The following is a 25,882-nucleotide window of genomic DNA, read 5'->3' on the forward strand; positions in this document are numbered from 1 at the left end:
GTAGGAGCACTCATGCACATCCCGGGAGCTCATTCCTGGATCGTTCATCGGCCATATTGCGTGCAGCAGCTCTTGCACTATTTCTGCACTCCGTGCAGAGCTTGCTGAATCTGGGGGTACACCTTTCCAAAATTTTACTCTCCTTAGTTTTATCAGATTATCAGCATAGTAATACCAGGTTATTTAACAGATGGCTTTGTAATTTCTGTAAAGCCAACAATGTAGATTTCATTAGACTATGGGATGACTTCCATACAAATGTGAAGATGTTTAGAAATTATAGTTTACATTTGAGTTATACTAGGGGAAAAGTGATGAGCAAAAAAACATTGTGATGTTATGAAGAATTTTTAGACTTAATAAAGCCTGCGTAGTAAAGACATTTAAAAAAACATCTGAGAAGGAGATGAACATTTTTTCATGCATACCAGGAGTTTAAATTAAAAAAAATGAATGAGCTGAAAATTATTTGCATGGAGGAAAGATATAATGTAAATGTGATTACTGAACCTTGAAAATGTGATGGCATATCACTCCCTGGGTACTTATCATATTGGTGTTTAAGGGAATCTTGGGTGGTGCTGTGATGGTATTTGTGACAAGTAAAATACCAGTTAAAGTGTTAGTAACTGACAATAATTTAGAATTTTTGTTTTAGAACTGTATGTTACAGGAATGGATTATCCTGTTCATTTGCTAGCTTATTAAAAAGCCCCTCAATGTCACTAAGTGAACAGTACAGATATTTGATTGTGTTAAATAATATAGTGAGATCAGTGAATTAATTATATTAGGTATTTTAATTATCCAAAGTTTAATTGGAAGGAAGAGGTACCTGAATTGCATGTAGAGGAATACTTTTTGGAGTGCTGCTTGATTAATAATCTCAAGCAATTAATAGATTTTCCAACTAAATTAAATAATATCTTGGACTTATTACTTACTAATATCACCAAAAAGGTATTTAACATTAAACAGCTGTGTCCACTTGGAAATTCTTATCATAATGCCTTTGAATTTGTGCTTAAGTTAAATATATATATTAATTCTCATTTATGGTTCACATATTATAAGTCTTTAATGTCTGATTTGGAAGTACTATATCAAATAAACTTAATAGATTATGCTAGGTCAGATATAGATGGGGTAATTGGTAGCTGGAATGGTTTTGAGAATTTTAATACAGGCCCTCTTGGTAAGTGCAGAAGAAGTTTAGCTAGGGATAACAAAAGATATATACCTGCTTTGTACCATGTAACTCATTCAAAGCTGTTGAGGAGAAAAAGGAAAAATACAGCATGTGGAGGAAACATATGAATGCTAATGCCAAAAGGGCGTACAATGTGACCTTTAGAAGAGTGACCATTTCAATATGCTTTGCAAAAAGGAGATATCTGCTGAAGGTCTTGTAATCTAAGTCTACTAAAAAAATGTTCTTATGTAAACCAGTTTTAGAATAAGGCAAGGAAAACTGGCCCCATACAATATGACTGTTAGGTAATTTTTGAAGGAACTAAATTGGAAAACACATTTAATAAACATTTTCAGAGGAGAGAATCCTTGGAAGTAAACGAGCAGTGACATTTGAAGATAATTATATGTGGAGAGACTGATTGTCTTAATTTTAGTTTGGACATAGTTAGGTTCTCACAGCGGATACTAAAACCAGATTCTGAAATTGGCCCTATTAATTTTCCAAATTTATTCTGGGTTACTAACAGTAATCAGATTTTGGCAACTATAACATCTTTATTCAATAAAATGTTACTATCAGGATATGTGCCATGTAGTTGGAAAACTGTAGACATTATTCCATTTCACAGGAAAGGACCACTGGGCAATATTAAGAACTATAGACTAATCCGCCTTACATCAATCATTGGCAAATGTTTTGAGCAGTGTTTTTCAAGAATAATTATTAGGGGACTAGAAAGCATTTTGAAGGTTTTGACTCAACATGGCATTAAGAAGGTTTGTGGTCTGCACTGCTGTGGCAGGACAGGTAGCTTACATCCTTCAAAGTTGGGAGTTGATGATTGAAGGTTTAGTGTCTGTTATTCTGAGTGTATTAATTCTGATCTAAGCACTTGTGCTTTTCTGGTGAGTTATTTTATTTATTTTTTATTTATTTATTTTTTTATTTTACATTTGTTAACCGGGCTAGTCTAGCTGAATGTATTTCCATTTTCAGTAGCGGTCCAGGGAGAAAAGCTCCACAAGTAGCACACAGTATTTATAAACAATATTTTCACAGTATAAATGAAAAGATTTAAAAAAATACAAAAGTAATAATAAAAGAAATTACACTAAACAGTGACAAACAGTATAAGACAAGTTCTTATACAGTATGATACATAAGGTAAATTATAGTACATCCGGTTGTTTTGGGTTTGCTAGTAAACAGTACTGCTTCTATTGAGATATGCAGTAGAGTTTCAGTAAGGAAAAAAAAGTGAGAAAAGGAGATGAGAGTAGTGAAAGCAAATGATTAGTCAAGGTTGCTGCAGGGGCGTAAACAATGTTTTTTTCAGGTGTTTTTTGAGGTTTTGTTTAAAGAGAGTCAGAGAAGGAAGTAAAGTTAGTTCTTTAGGTAGAAGGCTCCAGTTTTTACCTGCAGTATTAGAGAACAGAGAATCCCCTGCCGAGTTGTTGGACTTGCTTATGCCAGCTAGAAGTTTGGTAGAGGAGCGTAGTGAATTTAGATTTTTGTAGGGAATTATGAGGTTAGAGAGTATAGGAGTGATGTTAGGTTGGTAGAATATCTTGTGGGCAATGGTGAGTTGAGAAAATATCAGATGGTTTTGTAGTTCTAGCCAGCTTAGTTGCAGTAGATTACGACAGTGATGAGTTCTAAAGGGATTGCCAGTAGCAAATCGGGCAATGCTATTGTAGCAATTAGCTAGTTTGATAAGATTTTTTTTTTAGGTTAGTGTATATGGGTGAGGCGTACAGAAGAGTTGAGATTAAATGAGAGTGGTTAATTGTGGTTCTGGCTGATGCTGTTAAAAGGGTTTAATTCTGTATAAGGAGCCAATTGTTCTGTTTACTGTTTTTTATAGTGTTGTTTGTATGGTTATCAAAGATAAGGTTATTGTCAATTGTGATTCCTTAACAGTTTAGTAGTAGAGACAGGGGATATAAGGGTGCTATTATTGGAACTGACAGAGAAATCTATAGGGAAGGATTTACTAGTAGGCGCAAAGAGTAGGAGCTTAGTTTTTTTGGCATTTAGAAGGAGGCAACATTTCAAGAACCATGTCTCTACTATGCTAAATACCTTCTGAGTTAGAAAATGTAGTTCTGATGGGGAGTTAGCTGAACATATGATTGTAGAATCATCAGCATATTGTATGCAGGTGGCTTAAGGAATTGCTACATGGAGGTCATTGATGAATAGTGAGGAAAGGAGAGGTCCTAGAATAGAGCCCTGAGGGACTCCAAGGGTGACCGGCAGGAGTGATGATAGATTATTCTCCCAGAGAACTGCCTGTTGCCTATTGCTGAGGTAGGGCTTGAGCCATTGAACAGCCAAAGTGTCAAGGGAAAGGGATTCAAAAATGTTAATAAGAAGGGCGTGGTTTAGCATGTCGAAAGCTTTTGAGAGATCAATAAAGGGTGCAGATGAGGGGATGTTATTATTGCGATTTCTATTGATGGAATCTGTGAAGGATAGGAGGGCAGTAGTGGTACTATGAAATGGCCTACAGCCATGTTGGCAGTTAGCTAGTATGTTCTGTTGAGTTAAATGGTCTAATAGCTGTTGGTGAATGCATTTCTCCATAATTTTTGCTAAGGGTGATAAAAGGGCTATAGGCCGGTAGTTAGAAAAATCTTTTGAGTTACCACCTTTATGTAGGGGGATAATGTGGGAAATTTTCCAGATTTCTGTGATGGTTCCCTCATTAATGGTTCTGTTTGTAAAGATGGATATAGGATAAGCAATTGCTTTAGCTGCTTTTTGCAGGTATTCAGATGGTAGCTGGTCAGCAGAAGGAGTACAAGGCTTAGGTTTTTGGATGATTTTGAAGATGAGAGTTGTAGAGATAGGTTGCAATTTAAATGTCGGGAGAGAGCCAGAAATGGTGGTAGGAAGTCTTGTGTTATCTGGGGATAGTTGACTGGCTAGTGATTGTATGGTCTCTGTTAAGAAAGTATTGAAAGCATTGGCAATTTGATGGGGGGTATTATGATCGGTTCCTAGTGGGGTAGGTGTATGAGAGTGACCTGGGAGTAGGAGTCTATTGATACTTGACCAGAACTTTTGTGGGTTATTATGGTAAATTTGCTGTAGTTTACAACAGTAGTCCTTTAGTCTGTGAATATTGCCTTTTACATTAAGAAGGTGTGGTCTGCACTCTTGTGAGAGGAGAGGGTAAATTCTGGTCTTCTGAGCTGGGAGTTTCTGGTTAAAGGCTTACTGTGCCTGCTTATTTAAACTGTTTCTTTCTGAAATTGGTATGCCTTGTTTGCTGTAGCATCGACTAAATTTAGAACTGCTGAATCTAGCTTTGTTTATATAACTTGAGCTCTAATCCAGACCATCTTTTTTTGGAGAAGGTTCCCCTGCACCCTAGTGGCAGGACTGTGCAGTTAGAACTTGTCTGATCGAAGACTACTGGAATGGGGCCCAGTTTTTAGCTTTTTTATTGGTTAATTTGTTTAAATCAATTTGCTCATTTGCTACTGTTATATTAAAAAAATACACTTTATGCATCGCCGCTTAGCTAGGGTTAAACTATTCCTGGTGCCATAAAGTCTGCTCTTGAAATTTTCCCTTAGAACTAGCCAGTTTTTATTTTTAGCACTCAAATCTGTTTTATTGAGCTCAGCACTTGTTCAGAACTCATTGTAAGCACTAAATAAGCTATACATTACTACAACACTCAGCATTCCTCACTTGTCTAGAGGAAAACAATTTTTAGTACTTAATAAATAAGCATCTACCCAGGCATGTCTAAGGGTCAGCTCTCTGTGTTTTCTCCTGTCTACCTGATGAATCTGGGCATCTTGGGGCAATGCAGCAATAGCCTCATGTACACAGATAACCCTCTCCTCCTACCATCCAACACTACAACCTGTGAGAGATGCACTTATATAGCCAAACTGGAAGCAAAGCTCTCTTCACCCAAAACTGGACTAGACAGTCAAGAGGAGAAGGTAAACACTTGCACCACACAACACTCATCACATAGTCCCTCAAAACTTACACCACCAAACCACACACATAGCAACACAAAGCACACACCTACATTCACGGATGCTCTCTATAAAAATCTTCTCAAGCAACAGAGACCTCCAAAGCAGAAACACATGCAACCTCCACCCCCTCAACACAACCCAAATAACACATAGCCCACAAACTCAGTATGCCACTCAGCCACAGTCCATAAGGACTTAACAACGTACCCAACACTCTAGTCATGGGTGACTGTATAGTCAAGCACACTGATGTTCCACCCACCAGGCTAAACAAGGAGAAGGTTACTGTCATCTGCCTGTTGGGTGCTGGGATCTGCCACATAATACATGCACTCGAGTCACTCCACAACAAGTACAAATATGACTCTGTCATTGTCCATGTTGGTGTGAATGACCTGAGATGTACCTCCCTGTACTACAAGAAAAGAGACATGGAGGAGTTCTTCTATCTTGTAGCCCAGGCAGGTATGACCCTAGCCCTGAGTAACATCCTGCCTTTACCCAGAATGATACCGCAGTACAAGGACAAAATGATTGACTTCAACAATTGGCTAAGCTTCTGGTGTCATTCTAAGGGGATCCAGCATCTGTCTGCCTGGGATGACATGATCGACAGACCACGATGCTTTGCCAGAGATGGCCTGCACCTGTCACCCCTAGGATTCTGGATACTGGCTAAGGCTCTTGCCACCCCTATAGTGCCTTTTTTAGGCAAGGTTCAAATAACAAATTCACCACTGTAACAGGTACAAGCAAGCAAAATCTGTGGGTAATGCTACTCAATGCTAGAAGTCTAAACCTCAAAATGCATTCACTCGAGGCACTCCTTAAAATAGAGAACATCAACATCTGTGCAGTGATAGAGACCTGGTTCAAGGCTCCAGAGAGCACCCCTGCACTACCAGGCTATAATTCATACCACACCTTTTGGCCATCTAACCTGGACCAAAACACTAAAGGTGGAGGCGTGTCCATATTCATTAAGGATATCCACACCTCCAGGCTAATTGCACAGCATAATGCATCCGAGATTATCCAAGTGCAACTAACTCTGGGCAAGACCGCAATCCAAATTGTAACTTGCTAAAGATCCCCCACCATGCTCCAGGATTCCCACTCCTCATTTCTTGATACACTGGAAAATATTAGGGTACAACCCAATGCACTAATAATGGGTGATTTCAACTACCCCACCATTAACTGGGAAAACTACTTATGTACCAACTCTTTTGCTCAACGGTTTCTGGAATTCATAAATTCCAATGCCTTGGATCAACTTATCCACACCCCCACCAGGGGCAGCAATATCCTAGACCTGGTCATTAACAACATGGGCGACTGGTATTCCACACCAGAGGTCAATTCCTCGTTGGTCAGATCTAACCACAAGCTAATCAGCCTAGACATCCATATCCTGCTCCCACCCCACATTAGGGAAACCACCGTAAAAAATGTCTCCAAAGCCAACTTCATGCTTCTTACGACAGAACTGGCAAACTTCACGACACCCATGCAGATGGACAATAGAGGTACCACTGCTGAATCCTACACAAATGCACTTTATAAGCACTTACATGAATGCATGGATTGTGATATCCCTAACAGAACCAAGATGCTATCCTCCAAAAAAAGGAAGCCAACCTGGTAGTCCCCTGCCATAAACAAACTCTACAACAGAAGAAAGAAACTGTTTTAAAAAAAGAGTAAAATCCCATGACTGGAAGAACTCCCTGGTCAGCTTCAGTAAGAAGCTGATATCCCTCATAAAATCCTCCAAAGCTAGTTATGAAAACAAAATCAACACTGATTCTAAAGACAACCTCAAATCATTCTATAGCTATGTCAAGAATCTCAATGGCAATACTCAGATCTGCTCTGAGTTACAGCACAATGACACCAAATATACATAACCAACTGATATTGCCAACATCTTGGCAGATAGATTCAGTGCTAACTTTACCCCCCCAAACCCCCTAAAGGGCCCACCTCTATAACGGAAGAATGCAAAGTTCCTGTAATCACGGCTGCACAGGTAAAAACCACACTCTCCAAAGCCAAGAACACAGCATCCATGGGACCTGACAACATCCCAGGCTGTGTTCTACATGAACTACAAAATGAATTGGCACCCCACCTAAGCACCATGTTTAATCATAGCCTTACCTCAGGCTTTGTGCCCTCTGAATGGTGCACAGCAACAGTTATCCCAGTCCACAAAGGAGGAGCGACCTAGGACCCTGGGAACTACCGCACCATTAGCCTAACGAGCCTGGTCTGCAAGGCCATGGAACGTATTTTTATTTTATTTATTTATTTATTTTATTTTACATTTGTTTACCTGGAAAGTCTGACTGGAACAAGGTCCATTTACAGCGAAAGCCTGTGGAGAAAAGCTCCATAACATAGTACAAATACAACAAATGACAAAAAAAATTCTGTACCGAGGCATATATACAATCAAAGCTCCAAGTCTTTATATGACAACAGATAATCCAGAAATGACTGAAAATTTCTATACAGTGGCATATATACAATCAAGCAGATTTTTTGTACCTTAGTTTGATTTGAGCAAGCTTGGTATATTGATAGCAAAATTTTGAATTCCCTATTGGTAGTACAAAGCATAAAAATGAAGGAATGGAATCTGGAAAATAATGATATTCGGGAGATATGTTATAGCTTGAGAAATAGTTTGTAGGATAGTAGTTCCTGATAGGGAGTATTTGAGTAGTACAGAATAGCTGAGGTAAGCAGTGAGGAGATAAGATGTGGCAAGTTAGGAGGACAGCAGAAAAGATTTTATGTGATACAGGGACAGAGCCATGATTGCAAGAGGAGTGACTTTAGTGATTTCTTGAAAAGTGAGATATATGGTGCAGAGGAGATACTTTGGGGGAGGTTATTCCATTCCCTAGCAATGATGTGGGAGAACAGACTTTTCCCTGCAGTGTTACTGGCTTTGGTTATGCAGAGCAGGGTTTTGTTGGATGAGCGTAGAGGGCGATTTGCAGAATATTGGTTTAGAAGTTGGTTTAGGTCTGGGGTTTTCTGAAGGTTCCTTATGTTAAAGGTGAGAACTAATTGGTGATAACTAATTAGCTGAGAGAGTTCTAACCACTGTAGTTGCTTCAGGGCAAGACAGTGATGACTTCTAAAAGTGGAGTTGTTAGCAAATTTTGCAATTTTATTGTAGCATGACTCTAGTTTGTTTAGGTCTGTTTTCCTGATATGAATTAGGACTGGTGATGCATACATTAGGTTAGACAAGAGGTGAGTTTGGGCTAAAGAGATTCTAGCTTGCTCTGATATGAACTGTTTGTGCTTGTAAAGGGGTCCTAGTTTCTTATGTACCTTTGTGATGGTTTGTGAGATGTGGACATTAAAGTTTAGATTGTTATCTACTTCAACCCCGAGCAACTTAGTGTGAGGGGAGGGGGAGATTGTGCTCCCATTTTTGGAGGTGATAGTGAAGGTAGGAGGTGTGGATTTGGATTTATTGGGGGTAAAAAGGAGTAATTTGGTCTTGTTGAGGTTTAAAATGAGTTGGATATCAGTAATCCATTGTTACATGTAGCAGAAGAATTCTTGGGTAAGCTTTTGAAGAGTGGTTATGGATGGGGCTGAGCAGATTAGGGTGGAGTCATCTGTATACTGTATAAGTGATGCATGCAGGGTGGAAGTATGTAGCTTGTTAGTGAAAATGGTGAATAGTAGAGGACCCAGTATTAATCCTTGAGGAATGCCTATAGTAGTTGGTAATAGAGGTGATAGTATACTTTACCATTTAACTGATTGTTTTCTGTCAGAGAGATAGCTTCTAAACCATGAAGTAGTAGATAATAGGATAAGGTTGACAGAGTGTCTAAGAGCAGGTTATGGGAGACCATATCAAATGCTTTAGATAGGTCTAGGAATATGGCTGAGATGAATTTGTTGTTGTTTCTTAGATGGTTAATCTGATTGGTAAAAGAGATTAGAGCAGTGGTTGTGCTAAGGTTTGGGTGGAAACCATGCTGTGTGGGGGAGAGGAGGTTTTGTGAAGATAAAAAGTGCATTACCTGGGTGTGAATACATTTCTCCAGAAGCTTGAAAAGGGGGGACAAGATAACAATTGGCAGATAGTTTGATAGTTCATAGGAATTTCCACCTATGTGAAGGGGAATTATATGTGACACTTTACATAGATGGGGTACGTAGGTTTCTTGAATAGAGCAGTTTATAAGAATTGAAACAGGATAGGCTAGTGATTTTGCAGGTAATTTTAGAAAATTTGTGGGTAAACCATCTGCTGTGAGTATGATAGGTTTTAATTTAGAGAGTAGCTTTTTAACTGAAGAGGTTGGTATAAGTGAGAGTGTGAAGGTGGGTATGTTAGTTTGTTCTACAGCTGTGGTGGTTTCAGTGTTCTTGTCGGATAGTTGGAGAGATAGTGCTAGGATAGATTCTTTGAAGTAATGGTTGAATTCTTAAGCTATGCTATCATTATCAGAATTGTTGTTGGGAGATGGGGTGGTGATTTTGCCTGGTTTTAGAAGGGTATTGATGGCCTGCCAGATCTTTTGGGGGTTTCTAGAGTGCATGTTTTGGATGTCTAAGAAGTAGTTGTTTTATCTACTTTTGTTTGGGTTTTGGCCTTATTTCATAGTTCATGATATTTCTGTCTGTCTTGGATAGTGTTATTCTTTTTTCAGTTTTTCCAGGCATTGTTTCTGGCATTTATTAATGCTTTTGTTGTCCTTTTTAGCCATGGGGCATAGTTAACTTTAGTCCTGAGTTTACTAATGGGAGCTAGTATATTTAGTACATTCATAAAAGTAGTATTATAAAAATCAACAGCATGGTCAAAAGGTAGAATTTTTAGTGGATTCCAGTCCTGTTGCTGGAGCATACCATTAAGAGTTTTTGGATTGACTTTCATGGAACGTATAAACAAAGATATTGGTAATCTCCAAACTCTAGACCCCATCCAGTTTGTGTTTGTAAAAGGCAGACCATGTCTCCAAAACCTGATTGACTTCTTTGAAGCAGTCACCAAAGCCATAGACAAGGGTAAGGTCGTTCACACAGCCTATCTAGATCTCGCCAAGGCTTTTGACATCATCCCCCACTCTGGAAATATAGATAAACTCACTAAACTAGGAATAAATCCCTATGCCACAAGATGGGTTGCCAACTGGCTCACTGACAGAACCCACACTGTGAAAGTAGAAGACTCCAAATCCGACTTCAGACCAGTGACAAGTGGAGTACCACAGGGTTCAGTCCTGGGTCCTCTCCTGTTTTGTATCTACTTTTCTTTTTTTTTTTAAAACAAGTTTATTGTTTTAACATATAAGAGAAATATCATAACAATTTTATACAAATAATTAAAAATAGGTATTATTATAATATTCAACAAAACAACTAAAGTATTTACAAAGACATCCACTACAATCAGATCAATTAATTAAACTAAAATACTGTGCTATTGAAATTAGAATTTTTTTAACAAATTTTGTAAATTATCCCATACAATAAAATGTGATGTTTTTCTAGTTGTTCTCATTCTAATTGTGCTTATTTCCATATGACACATTATATTCATAACATTTTTAAATTCATTGAACGAAGGAGGTGTATCTGAAATCCAATTTCTAGTTATTATTTTCCTAGCCACTGCTAGGATAGACCATAACAAGGGAAGCTTAATCTTTTAACACATTGAGGTACAGGTGTGTTGAATAATATAAGAGACTTAGAAATAATGAAATTATCTGTAAAAGAGCCTGCAAAAATTCATTAATTGACTTCCAGTATTCTTTCAACTTCATACAGTCATAAAACATATGAGCCCAGTCAGCATTAATTTCTACATTACATCTCTTACATAGATTATCTTTATTATTAATTTTATTCATCATCAAAGGTGTATAAAAAGATCTAAAAATTTCCATGTATAAAGTCCCCAGACAATGGAAGATGTAGTTCTATAAGCAGATTCCAATATATATTGTTTATCTTGTTGAGTTGGTGGGTCCCCATTAATAGAGGTGAAATAATTCCAGTATGAATCTACATTGTAAAAGTTTCTTGTCTGATAATTTTATGTATATATGAAAGTTTACCTTTATCAGAAACTTTATGCTGTAAATTTATTATCAAGTAATCAATCAGTTTTGGAATAGATTCTTTAACTGTTATAGACATTAGATCTATTCTATCAATGAGATGTTGTCTAAAGATCTGAACCTCTAATCAGCAAGTTTCTCTTAGATCAAATTCTTGTTTTAAGAAATCTAGATTTTTAACTTTATTATCAGATATCAGCTCATACCAGTACTTTAGATTATTATCTATAGCTAAATGAGCTCCTTCAGAAGTAGATGACATAAGCATACCCTGAGTATAAATTATAGGGAATACAATAAAATTCCATTCCCTATACTTAGGGTGCATGAATATAAAGTTACGATAACTAATAATAATATTTAATGGGTAACAGACCATATGTTTAGGTGTAATAGGTGAAGTACAAAATTCCTTTAGCAACCACAACATGGAGTTATTTATAATCATATTTTTATGTGTTAAGGAGATTTTCATGAAGTGCATACTAATTAGCTCCCAATAATCTTTCCATTTTGCGACATATCACCGATCTATTAATAAAGTAATAACTTTTATAATAGAAGAGATAATATATAAATTAAAGTCTGGAAAAGAAATACCCCCATTGAGACCAGCTATTAGTATGTTTCTTTAATGCAATCCTAGGTCTATTAGGTGGCCATAAGAAATTTAACATTAGTGTATTCAGTTTTTTGATAGTTATTTTTGTAGGTGAAAGTATTATTGATTGTATTAAGTATAAAATCTTGGGGAATATTATCATTTTAATAATTGTAAGTCTCTCCTCCATAGTAAAAAACATATTATTCCAGGTATTAAAAAGATTTTGTATATTAAGAAAACAGGTATTATAGTTATTATATATAATAGATTTAATATCTTTAGATAGTATTATACCTAAATAAGTTATCTGACCTGAGTTGGGTACATATTTAGTAAAATCACTGAGAGTATTTTTCGTGTATATATAGGTAGTATTTTAGTTTTTTCTTCATTGAATATTAAACCAGAAATACTTTTAAAATTCATCATTTTATCAAATAAAGACTGCATAGAAGAATTAGATCCTGCTGATGTAATTAGAACATCATCTGCAAAAGTTGAATTTTGATGTTGTATTTTCTTCTATTTCAAAACCCTCTATGTCAGTACTGTTTCTAATCAAATTAGCCCAAGGCTCCATTACTAAAGTGAATAATAGTGGAGAAAGTGGACATCCTTGCTTTGTACCTTTAAGAATGGGTATTTTTTGTGAAACATATGTTCCTACCTTAATATAAGCAGCGTTCCTTTGTATAAATGCTCAATTAAATTTACAAATGCATCAGAGAAATTTGTGCACTTCAGTAAGGTAAACAGATAGTCCCAACTTACTGAATCAAATGCTGAACCTATATCAAGACTAATAAGTGTTAAATCTTTCTTTTTCCTATTTGCAAAATCAATTAATGTTAAAGTTCTTCTTATATTATCAAAAGTATTTCTATTTACAATGAAGCCCGTCTGATCTATGTCTATAATGCCGGGATAATTGTCTTCAATCTATCAGCAAAATACTCATAAACATTTTATAATCAACATTAAGTAATGAGATGGGTCGATATGAAAAACATCTAGTTGGATCTTTATTAGGTTTTAAAATTGGTGAAATAAATGTATATTGCCAAGATGGGGGGGGTTATTAACTCAGTTTGGGCCAGAATAAAACCTTATGTATTAACGAATATGTAGTTTTAGAAAGGATTTTATATATCTCTGGTATAATACCATCATTACCCGGTGCTTTGTTTGATTTAAGCTTATTTATTTGTGTAATAACTTCTGTATATGAAATACTCTTGTCCAATAGTTTAATCTGTTGTTTATTAAGCTTTTTATTCATGTTTCTGGTTATAAACTCCTTTATTTTATCTTTAGGTTCCATGTTAATGTTGTTATGGTTAATCTTGTGAAAGTGATTTCTAAATTCATCCAGTATTTCTGGTATACTAGAAACATTCTTCTTTTCCTTAGAGAAAAGATTTGTTTATTCAATCTTTTGTTTTATTTTTAAGTCTATGTAAGTATTTGGGGCTTATTGAATAAGACAAAACTTGTATTTCTAAAGTTATTTTAACTTTATGAGTTAAAATTTCTTTGTATTTCTCATTTAGTTTGTTTATTTCTTCAATAACTTTCTTGTCCATAATATTTTCTTTATTATTATGTTTATAAGAGTCTAGTTTACTTTGAATATCTAACAATTCCTTATCCCAAGATTTCCTTTTGTTATTATACCATCTGATACTTTGTCCATATAGATATGATTTTAAGGCATCCCAAACATAGACAATGGAGACTTCAGGAGTATTATTTATGTCTAGAAAATGTTGTACTTCTGAAAGTATATATTCTTTATAGTCTTTTAGCTGAGTTAAGTATGCTCGTATCCTTTGAACTGAACATTATGAGTATTTTTTATCATGAATTCAAAAACAATTGAGTTATGATCAGATATAGGACATGAAATGATTTTGGAATCAATTAAATCTGTTACCATCTGGTTAGAAATAAAGACCCTATCTAGTTTTGAATAAGTTTTCGATCTGTTAGAAAAGAGGGTGTATGGTAATGATTTTGACTCTATCTGATTATTAATATCATTCAAATGATAAGAATTAGCAAAATCATTTAAATGTTTTGCATTAGATGTAATTCTTCTTTTCTTTACAGTGGTAGTATCACTTTCATGTAGTATACAATTAAAATCACCAGCTAAAATAATATCCCCTATAGAGAATGATATGATCTTATCAATATGATGTTTCACTGTATTAATACCAATTCCAGGTATCCAGTATACATTAATTAAAGTGTAAGTCTTCCCATTAATTTGTATTGTAACCATACAAAACATTCCTTTGTCATCCTGATAAGACTTAATGGTTTTAGGAATGGGCATACTTTTATTCCATAAAATAGCCACTCCTCTTTTTTTCTGAGTGTGCTCTGGACTAACCAATACTGCATACTTATTAGTGGCTAGTTTATCAATATCTTTTTTCAAGAGATGGGTTTCTTGCAGGAAGACTAGATTGGCCTTGTGTAGATTAATGTATCTTATTAGGCTTGCCCTTTTACACGGATTATTCAATCCATTAATGTTTAAAGAAATTCCTTTTAAAGATGTCATTTGGCATTTTTAAAACTCAAGAATCTTATGATCGAAATAACAAATAACAAGATAAATAATGTTACATCTCTTCTTTTAGGTGTACCTTTAAATATAGCTGTATTTATTAAATCTCTTATGGGATTTTGTATAGGATTCAATTTTGTTTGTAGTGACAATGAGTGTACAAAATATATTGTGGATGTCAAAACTATATACATATAACAATGAACAAGTGAAAATAATGTAAGGACTAAACCTTGCATCCCGCCTGGAGTTGAAAACTCCAACTTAGAGCAGTATTTACTACTCAAGTTAACCACCTACCCTAAGCAGCAGTACCTCAGCTACCACCTTATCAATTTAATACTAGTTATATTTAACTGAGGTTAACAGTTTTAAATTCAATTATCTATCAAGACAAAACTACACATTTGGTAAAACAGCATCATATAAACTAAAATAAACTTTTTTTTTTTTTTTTTTTTTTTTTAAACTGTTCATGCTATTATATAGATCTATGTAATATATAACACTTGAATTCTAATAGCATTCAAATAATCTTAATGTTAGAAATCAAGAGGAGAGAAAATTATGTTCTAACATTCATTTAAATCAAAAACTTTGGCTAATATGATTCCGACATTACATGCATTAAGATGCATCTATTTTCTGTCATGTGAATTCTATCAACAGCTGCCAAAAAATTCTTGAATTGTTTGTATATGAGCATTTACTTAAACTCATTATTGTCAATAGAGTAAAATATTGTATTCATAAAAATTATTATAAATCATATTGCATAGTTATGCAGATTCTCAGAAACACCTATTACCTAAAAAAAAAAAAAAAAGCCATCACACACATAAACACACACACACATATACATATACACACACACACACACACACACACACACACACACACACACACACACACACACATACATATACACATACACATATATACATAGATACACACACACACACACACACACACACACACACACACACACACACACACACACACACACACACACATATATATATATATATCTGATCTCACTGAGTTGTGTGTTAGTAGAGCACTATCCTACTTGCTGTCCCTAGAATAAATCTGTCTGCTTTATACAAAATAATGCACAGCAAACACATATTAGTAACCAGATTTTACAATCATGCTAACCTACTGCTTTAAAATATATCACATGACATTTCTTCCAGAATAGAGTTATAAGATTATTTATGCTTGCCAATCAGATTAATTAAATGAGTTATAGTAAAGTATATGTTTGGAACACAAGTTTTTAACACAGATTATTATACTACTGTTAAGTAGATTTTCAAAAACATTTAAATAAATGTTTCATTTTCTATGCCTTCTAAAATAAGATATTTACTTGCTATAAGAAACTACATCATCCAAACTCATCATAACTGACATATTTTATGAATAGAGTATTTTTCCTGAATCTGTGGTGTCAGTGTGATAACCTTGTCAATGTTTATACTAACTGCTTTCAGTTTCTCTGTGAAAATTCTGTGAGTGAAGCTTCTGAGGAAACTCATGGACACTATGCATGAGACAGCCCACATCCCAGATTGTCTCCCTTAACATTTTAAGGAAACTTATTAAAACTTGTGGCAAACATTCATTTTGTCAATAGAGTAAAATATTGTATTCATAGAAATTATTATAAATCATATTGGATAGTTATGCAGATTCTCAGAAAAAAAAGCCATCACACTCACACACACACACACACACACACACACACACACACACACACACACACACACACACACACACACATATATATATATATATATCTGATCTCACTGAGTTGTGTGTTAGTAGAGCACTATCCTACTTGCTGTCCCTAGAATAAATCTGTCTGCTTTATACAAAATAATGCACAGCAAACACATATTGGTAACCAGATTTTACAATCATGCTAACCTACTGCTTTAAAATATATCACATGACATTTCTTCCAGAATAGAGTTATAAGATTATTTATGTTTGTCAATCAGATGAATTAAATGAGTTATAGTAAAGTATATGTTTGGAACACAAATTTTAACACAGATTATTATGCTGCTGTTAAGTAGATTTTCAAAACATTTAAATAAATGTTTCATTTTTATGCCTTCTAAAATAAGACATTTACTTACTACAAGAAACTACATCATTTAAACTCATTATAACTGACATATTTTATGAACAGAGTATTTTTCCTGAATCTGTGGTGTGTCAGTGTGATAACCTTGTCAATGTTTATACTAACTGCTTTCAGTTTCTCTGTGAGAATTCTGTGATTTGAAGATTCTGAGGTAACTCAAGGACATTGTGCATAAGACAGCCCACATCCCAGATTGTCTCTCTTAACATTTTGGCAGGAAACTAACTAGTGACAAACATTCATTTAGCAGTGTAAATGCATCTAAACATGACAGAACCTCCACAATGTATTCCACAGATCATCACAGCCTCTATGCAAGTGAAATTAAACTCAAAATTACCAACAAGCAATAAAACTCAGCATTCTTCTCCCAACTCAATTTTCATACAAATCCTATTATTCACTGTGCCCACACAGTCTAAAAGCATTCTATATATTAATAAAGAAAAGAAAAGAGAGTAGAAAATAAAAGGGAGTGAGGCAGAAATAAAAAATGTAAGAGAAAGCTGTAAGAAGTATATACAATGGAATGTTACTTACTGTTTATATTAATAGAGTTAAAAATAAAACATATTATTTACTCTTATTTAGTTCTGATTATTATTAGTTAAAGCATGACAGATTATTTACAAACAAGCATAAGCAGTATAATCAAGAAAGTATAATTAGAAATAGCATTTGAAGAACTTATAAACTTTTACAAGAAATAAATATGTTATTATTCTATTAATGATATTTTCATTACTGTTCTCTCCTGCCCTCCCCACCCTTTACCCACTACATAATCTAAATAGAATGTCATTGTTTAAACAAAGAAAATAATAAAAGAAGAAGGAAAAAAGGTAAAGATAAAAAATGTATCAAATTACTAACCTTACTTTTTCAGAAAGAAAACAAATCGAGTCACAGCCTGCCATTAAATCCTCAGGCATTTTGACTGGTTATGAAACAAAACATTTCTTTGCACATAGAGAATAACTTTGATTAAATCTTTTCCAAAATATTTGTGGCTTTCTGGAAATGCAGGAACTATATTCAAAAAGATTAATAATGAACTAAAATGATGAGAGAAAAAAACATATAACAAATCATTTGTTTTTAGTCTCTTCTTCTTCTCTGAAGTCTTCCAGGAAGCTTCAGTTGCCAATCTCTTTAATGAAGAACTAGCCCATTCCATTTCTTCTATTTTATCCAAAATCCTTTTTCAGTGACAAACAGTAAAGGAGAGACTAAATCAGCGAAGACCTTAGGACCATCAGGAAGGAAGATTTTAAGCTTGGCAGGAAACAGAAGGTATGTTTTAAACTGTGCTTTTTAAGCTCCCTTATTAGTGGCAGAAAAACTTTTCTTTAGCAATTACCATGGAAGAATAGTCATTGTCAAAACGCACAGTTGTCTCATTAAACTTAACAGGAGCTTTAGCCCAAGCAGATTTAAGAACCATCTCTTTATCAAAAGATGATAGAAATCTAACTATAACTGATCTAGGATAGTTTTGTTAGAGTTAGTATTAGCTATAGATCTATGTGCTCTTTCGATACCAAAAGAGAATGCTTCTGGTAAATCTAAAGATTTAGGAGCCATGTTGTTAAAAAGAAGTAATATTGTTACCTTCAATATTTTCTGGCAGTCCAAAATCCTAATGTTATTGCGCCTAGATCTATTTTCCAGGTCATCCAGCTTTGTTTGTAAATGTGTATTTTGTTTCAGCAGAAACTCAATGTTGATTTCCTGTTCTTGTATTTTATTTTCCATGTCATTCACAGCTTCTTCTATGCCTGTCATCTGGATCTTCTGTTGTTGCAGGTCCATATGTAACAAGTCTATTTGTTTTGTAGTTTTTCTATGAAAGTGTCTATTTTAGTATCCATTTTATCCATCTTAGCAGTAAGTTGCTGGACTATAATTATCAGAGACTGAAGTTCTTTCTTGATGCTGGAGTCTTGAGAATTTGTCTTACTGGAACTCATTTCAGACTGATAAACTGACAGGAAAATTTCCAAAGTAATTTCTGACAGGAATATTATTAAGATTTCCTTTTTTTAGATATAGTTCAAGAACTATATAAAACAAACATATTTAGAAAGAAAATTACTTCAAGAATGAATTTTTTAAGTAATTAATTCCTGTCAATGTAATGAAATTGGTGGAGCTGAAGAAATCTGCTGCTATCCTGTGTTCATCCTTGGCCACACCCCCTTGTATCTACTTTTCTGAAGTACAGGCTAACACAGAAGGTCTTTGGCTAATGAAGTTCACAGATGACTGCAAACTAGGAGCCATAATTGAAACCCCTAACGGTGTGGACATCCTACAAAAGGGCCTCACTGAAACAGATGCCTGGTGTTAAAGCCATGGCCCCAAGCTCAATGTCAAAAAGTGCATTGTCATCCCCTTTGGTAAAAACTCTGTACCCATGAGCTACCACATAGGTCATAGTCTACTTAACACCGAAAGTGTGATAAGAGACCTTGGGACACAGGTGGACAGTAATCTCTGCTTTGATAATCACATCGCCACAGTAGTCAGGAAATCCTTCTATGTGGCACACCTCATCACAAAAGCTTTCTCATCCAGTAAAAAAGAGATCATTGTTCCTCTCTACTAGTCATGCATTAGACCCATTATGGAGTACAACGCCCCTTTCAGTATGTACCTCACAAGACATCTACAACAACTGGAAAGGATGCAGAAATATCGCACAAAGAGGATTACTGGCCTCAAACACATAACCTATGCAGACTGTCTCAAAAACTCCAGCTTTATTCCATCGCATGTCACCTACTCAGAGGTGATCTCTGCCTAACATACAAAGCTATGGCAAACCCAGAGCTGTTGGACATCCTCCTGTTAAAGAAAGCCCAAGCCCACCAAGCTACATGCTCTAGGGACCTAAACCTTGTCACCACAATAAACAGAACATGCTGGAGGGATAGATTCCTGTCCCAAAGACTTTCCATACTCTGGAACAAACTAACTATGTGTAGCAAACAAAGCTCCTCATTAGCACTCTTCAAGAAAAATCTTGATGATTGGATGGGAAATATGAAATTCACCCTGGGGATCACCTCTGTGTCTCTGCTCGACAGGGACACAGGACAATAATTTTCTCGAGTGGCGAAAGCCAGTGTACCTTTTTGGCTAGGCTTGTATAGCCCCAAGGGCCAATAGCCTAGTACCTACCTATGAACCTATGAACCTATGTGGACTGATTCTAATTTTACTAATTTGGTAACTTTTATGAACTAGTGTCCTTTCCACTAGACTCGGCTTATCAGCAGTAATGGTTTATATGGTCTTATCTAAAGCATTTGACAGCATACAATATCATATTACCATTGAGGTAATATGAAAGTGCTCAGGTAATCCCTTCTTGATACAATGGGTTGCCATTTGGTAGGATAGTAAGTTACAAACAGTTAAGGTTGGAGCTATGTTTCTAAATAAGTTAAAATGAGAAAGGGATTGCCCCAGGGCTCAGTCCTGGATCCTTTGTTGTTTAATATTGTGTTCACCTTAATTTCCAGATTTGATAAAAGTATGGCTGCCTAAATATTCGGATGATGTAAAGATGGGATGTGTGGTTACATCTTCTGATTGTCTAAATCAGTATATGTTCCTGATTACAATCTGGTTTAAACAAAATGGTGTGGAAGTCAATATGGAAAAGAAGTGGTGTCTTATATTTTAGGAAAATAAATATCTATAAATCTATTAAAATGGGAAAATTAAATTATAGAAACTGACAGAATTCAAGGAGTTGAGCATAATAGTGAGTAACAACTTAAGTTTTGGGAAGCATTTTCACACAATGAAGGCAAAGGCAATTAGACTTGTGGGGCTAATTCTAAGCAACTTTGATATTAGGAAAAAGGAGCTTGTAACAAAATTATTTCTATCATATGTTCGACCTGTCATTGAGTACTATATGCTGTCATGTTTGGTCAGCAAAAATGATTTTTTTTCATACTAGAGAACATTCAGTGAAAGTTTACCAAGAAAATCCCAGACATTAGAAGAAATCCATGCAGCTCTAGACTGCAAAATCTAGGGTTGTTTTTCTATTAGCTACAAGTATTTGCATAGTGAATTATGTCTGGCATATAAATCTTTTAGGAATGAGGAGTTATTTTTTTATCCTGAATTTAGAATTGTTATACAAATAAGACAGGAAAATGTAGGACTACTTTGAAATCTGGATACCTTTCACAGTCATTGGTCCACAAATGGAACAGTCTTTCTTTAGACAGACATTGATCACAATCATTACAATTGTTTAAACATAATTTGGACACTTGGGTGGGAAGTAGGGCTTTCTTTCTATAGATTTGGAGTCTGTGTTATAAATAGTTGTTGGCCTAAACAGAGTCATAATGAAAAATTGAATAAATAAATTGTATCTTTACACTTTTTCTTGTTATTATTTTGGCTTTCCTGAGTCATCTGATTGCTAGATCTAAGACTCTATCAACTTAACAGCCAATCTCTTTTCTGTAAATTATATTTCTCTATGAAAAAAATGATAGCTATTTATTTAACCATTCCTCCAATAGGTCACTCAGCTTTTTATCCTAAAATAACTAGCCTTTCTTCCAACTCCTTAGGCATCAGGAAGCTCTACCACAGTTCCCTAATACTTCTGTACCATTCATCTGTGGGCTGCAGTTGACACTCTGGAATCCATTTAATAATCCTAATAGTGCCATCACCTTCCTTGCCTGCTTTCTTTCAGCTTCCAGCCTTCTATTGCTTTTCCTAGTTAACCCATGCTAAATTTTCATTTTTTATCCTTTTCGGCCATTGCACAATATTTTAAGAGGTCACATATTGCTAGCAACCCAGCATGCCTAATCCTCCAGCATACCTGTGAGCCCAAAGTATATTCTTTGCTATCCTTCCTCATTTGCTTTTCCATACAAACCTGTAACAAACTAGTTGGATATCTTCAATGACCTTATTTAGAAGGCCAGTGCACTGCCCAAAATAAAGAACACATATAATAATCATTGTGCAAACTATTTCTATTCCACACCCAAGTTCAGCAAATCTACTTGTCCATGCAGTTAAAGTTTTGCACTTTGGTTGCTTTCAAATCTGTCCATTTCCTGTCTCTAGTATACTTTACAATTTTGAAGCACACTCCAAACACTAGTAAACTCAAAAGATGCACACGGGAGATAAAACAAGACTTCAAAACAGCGTAATTGAGCTCTTTCATCGTCATTACACCTTTGACTTCTTCAGAATAAGATGACATCATGAACAACTTCCTTTTATAGTTAGAGTAAGTCATATGACCACTTCTAATTAAAATTACAGCATCTTGTTTAAAACAATACATCCTCTGTAGACATATGCGATGAAATAAAATACATTGACAAACATATAATATTGTTGAATATTTCTCTGCAATTATTGTTTTTTAAAAAAAATTGTTATAAAAAAAATATAAATTGACTCCACAACACCATACTGGCACTAACCCCAAAATGGGCAAGATGAAATAAAAATAAACCCAGTGGTACCTAAACCAAGCATTAACATACAACAAATGTTAATGTGTACAAGTATGTATGACATAAAATCATGTTCATACACAGTCAAATACACCCACACACCTAAAAGCCTGCCAAATATAAACACATATAAGTACCTATGGATAGTACCTATACAAATTTCTAATGAAGTCAATTAACAGATATAACTCAGCTTTAAGTTTTAAAAAACTAGAAATAAAGACTACTTTGTTAAATCCAGGGGGATGTGTGGTGTTGACTCTCATTTGCCACATTAACTCCTTATATTCTAAGAATAAATGCATGGGACCACATCTTATACTGTTCTCAACCTGGTCAATAGCAGAAAATTTTAAATGATGACCAGGAAAGTCGTGAATATGTTTTGCTAAGACGTTGTTGAAGTTCCCTTTTTGTATGTCATAAATATGTTGCTAAATACATTTCCTAAATGCATTAATGGTTTTACCTATATAACATCGACTACAGCACTGACATACAGCTGTGTAAACTATAGCTTTGCTACAACAATTAAAATTGTGTTTTGAAGTAATTATACCAAATCCAGCAATCTTGACAGTTTCACTCTCCAAAATATAATGACACTGTGAACAATGCCGGGGTATTTTCATCCCACCTTTTTTGTTGCTGTTTTTTCCCTTCTTTGTTTCTGTCTAACAAATTCTTGAAACAAAGATCTTTTTTATATACTACTACAAGTTTGTTACCCATCTTCTTCAGCTATTCATTTTCCATCCTAAGAATGATCCAGTTCTTGGTGATAATGTCCTTGATGTCATAGAACTGTGAATTAAAGGACAACACCATTGCATTGTTAAAAGGTTATAAAGTGTTCACTTTGGGAGTCATGGGTTAACTAGGTTGTACACAGACCTGTTTGTGTGTTCATAACAGTGGAAAAAGTATTCCCCTTGTCTCTTCCTTGTTACTTCATCCACAATTTGACTAGGGACCTTTTCTGATATATTGGATGCCCACTTTCAAAGTGAAACAGGGAATTAGAGTAGATCGGTTTCCTATATAATGTTGATGTAAAACCCTGGAGAGTTCTATCCTTAGCAAAAGAAATATGTAACAAGTGTACCACCTCATCATTTGTCTCCATGGTAAACCAAGGAAACAAGGTACTGGAGTTGAGGAACTGGAAAAATTCACCCAGCTTTTCCCAGGTACCTTCCCAAAAAAATCAAAATATCATCAAGGTACTGACCATAAAATTTACATAGTCTGAATAGTTCAGAGGGAAAAACTGTAGGAACTTCCCATTTGGTTAAAACTATATTTGCAAAAATGGGGCACACGTGGCCCCCATTGCTACCCCTGTTTTTTGTTTGAACTATTGATTGTCAAAAGTAATAAAGTTATTTTCTAGAATCAACTCCATTAGTACCCTGAACATCAAAATTGTAGCGTGCCCTAAGCTAGTGTTGTTACATAGAAAGTCGTAGAACATCTCTATTCCCTCATCATGTGGGATCACGTTAAACAAATCTTTTACATCAATGGTAGCAAAGATCAGTCGGTCAGAATATAATTCCCTCCTACTTTTCTTTAAACAGTCCCATGAATCTTTTATTATATGTTGGAATTTTGAAAGGAACACTTTTAAATCGAAATCCACAAATTTGGACATAGTCAAAGTTTTCGATGCCTTAGCATCTACAATTGGTCTGGGTTGGGGTCAGTAGTATTATTATGGATTTTCGGTACACCAAAAATGGTTGGTGTCTGAGGATAGGTCTGCATGAGATAGTGTAGTTCACTGATAGTGATCTGGTTGTCAAGTAACAAGTCATTTAATACTATATCTATGTGTCTATAGGCTATATTTAGCTCATTTAAAGACACGTCCTCATAACTATCGCTGTACAAAAATACTAGCATTTTATCCACATATAGCTGATGGTCCTTTACAACAAGTTCAGCCCCTTAGTCGGGTTTCATAACCCTAATGTACTTGTTGTTGGCTATGTTGTTCAAGAGTGTAATCTCACCTCCAGTCAAGTTTGATGTCATTTCTACCCTCTTGGTCAACAGTTGTCTAATATAATTCATGCACATATTTTCAAAAAGGTGCAAAACTGGATGTAGATGGGGATTAAAAACACTGGGTTTTTTACACCATACTACCTGGTTAATCTGTTCATCCCCTTCAAAGAAAAAAAGGAAATTCAATTTTCTAACGTACAGTTTGAGATCTAATAATACCCTTTCAATATTGGCTTGCAGTATTGGAACAAAGTTTAGGCTTTTCTGAAATAGATTGGCCCATTCCATAGTAACAATGTGTCCACTTAAACTGTAGATTTTAAAATCTCAGTGTTCATTGTAAATAATTTTACACAAACCATTGTCATTGTTAATATCACTGGCATCAGTAATATCACAATTCATTGCCATCTCAACCTTCTCGCCCTCCCCCTCGCTGTCCCTCTCCCCTGAGATGAAAATTGGTATGTTTGGTATGTAAATATGTTTACAGAGGATGTATTGGCTTAAACAAGATGCTGTGATTTTAATTAGAAGTGGTCATATGACTTACTCTAACTATAAAAGGAAGTTGTTCATGATGTCATTTTATTCTGAAGATGTCAAAGGTGTAATACCGATGAAAGTCCTCAATTAAGCTGTTTTGAAGTTTTAAGCCCAAGTACTACTTCTTCCTCTTCAAGGAGCTCAGAACATATCTTCATCTGTTTATTTCGATTCTAATCACCCAAGATTATTGGGATTGGCAAAGGAACCCTAATGCACTACCAAATTATCAAACATCTCCAATATTCCCAGAAGATGTACAGTAATGTTCTCAAGCAGCAAAATGCATAGTCCTGCACATACCCGGCTCTTCTCAATAGAATATATTCTGATTACTGTGATTGCATAACATATGTTTGTAGCTATCCAGAATGACTGGCATGTTCATTAAGTAACAATAAAATAAAATAAACTGCTGGCTCCTAGTTCATCCACAGAACAATTTATTCAAAATGAACAGTGTATAGTAAGCATTTTCGTCTCACTCTAGTAAGTAAAACTTCATCAGACAGGGAACAAATTAATTAACTAGCTTATATATACATAATTAGTAACCACATGATGTTAAAACACACAATTCAAAATTTAAAAGGTGTACTGTCCCTATTTCATTAAATACATTATGATAAAAGAAATAAAATAGCAATAATAGTAAATCATTAAAACATTAAAACTCATTAAAGAAAGTGGAACTAGCTGAATCAAATATGTTTTTGTAATTATCATAATCAATGTAGATATATGCAAATAAATAAGTATATATATATATATATATATATATATATATATATATATATATATATATATATATAATTTCCACAAAGCACTTTTTGAAAATGTTGAAACATATAATGATTCTTGCTTGTATATTAAAATTAAAGAGTATTCAGAGATGAATAATGAATTACATTATGCTAATAGGCTTTAAGAATCATATGTTTCAACATTTTCAAAAAGTGTATATATACTAATGTTTTAATGATTTACTATTAGTACAGCGGTAGCAATGTTGCCTCACAGCAAGAGGTTCTCCTGTTCAATTCTCAGCTGGAGTGCCTTCTGCGTGAAGTCTGCATGTCCTTCCCGTGGTCGAGTGGCCTCCGAAAGACATGCATTAATGGGCATGCTTTCGCTGAAGGTTGGGCATCAGGCTGGCAACTTGGCACCATA

The sequence above is a fragment of the Protopterus annectens genome, chromosome 7.part1 (assembly GCF_019279795.1).
Source record: "Protopterus annectens isolate FY-2018-M chromosome 7.part1, PAN1.0, whole genome shotgun sequence".
NCBI classification, from domain to species: Eukaryota; Metazoa; Chordata; order Ceratodontiformes; family Protopteridae; genus Protopterus; species Protopterus annectens.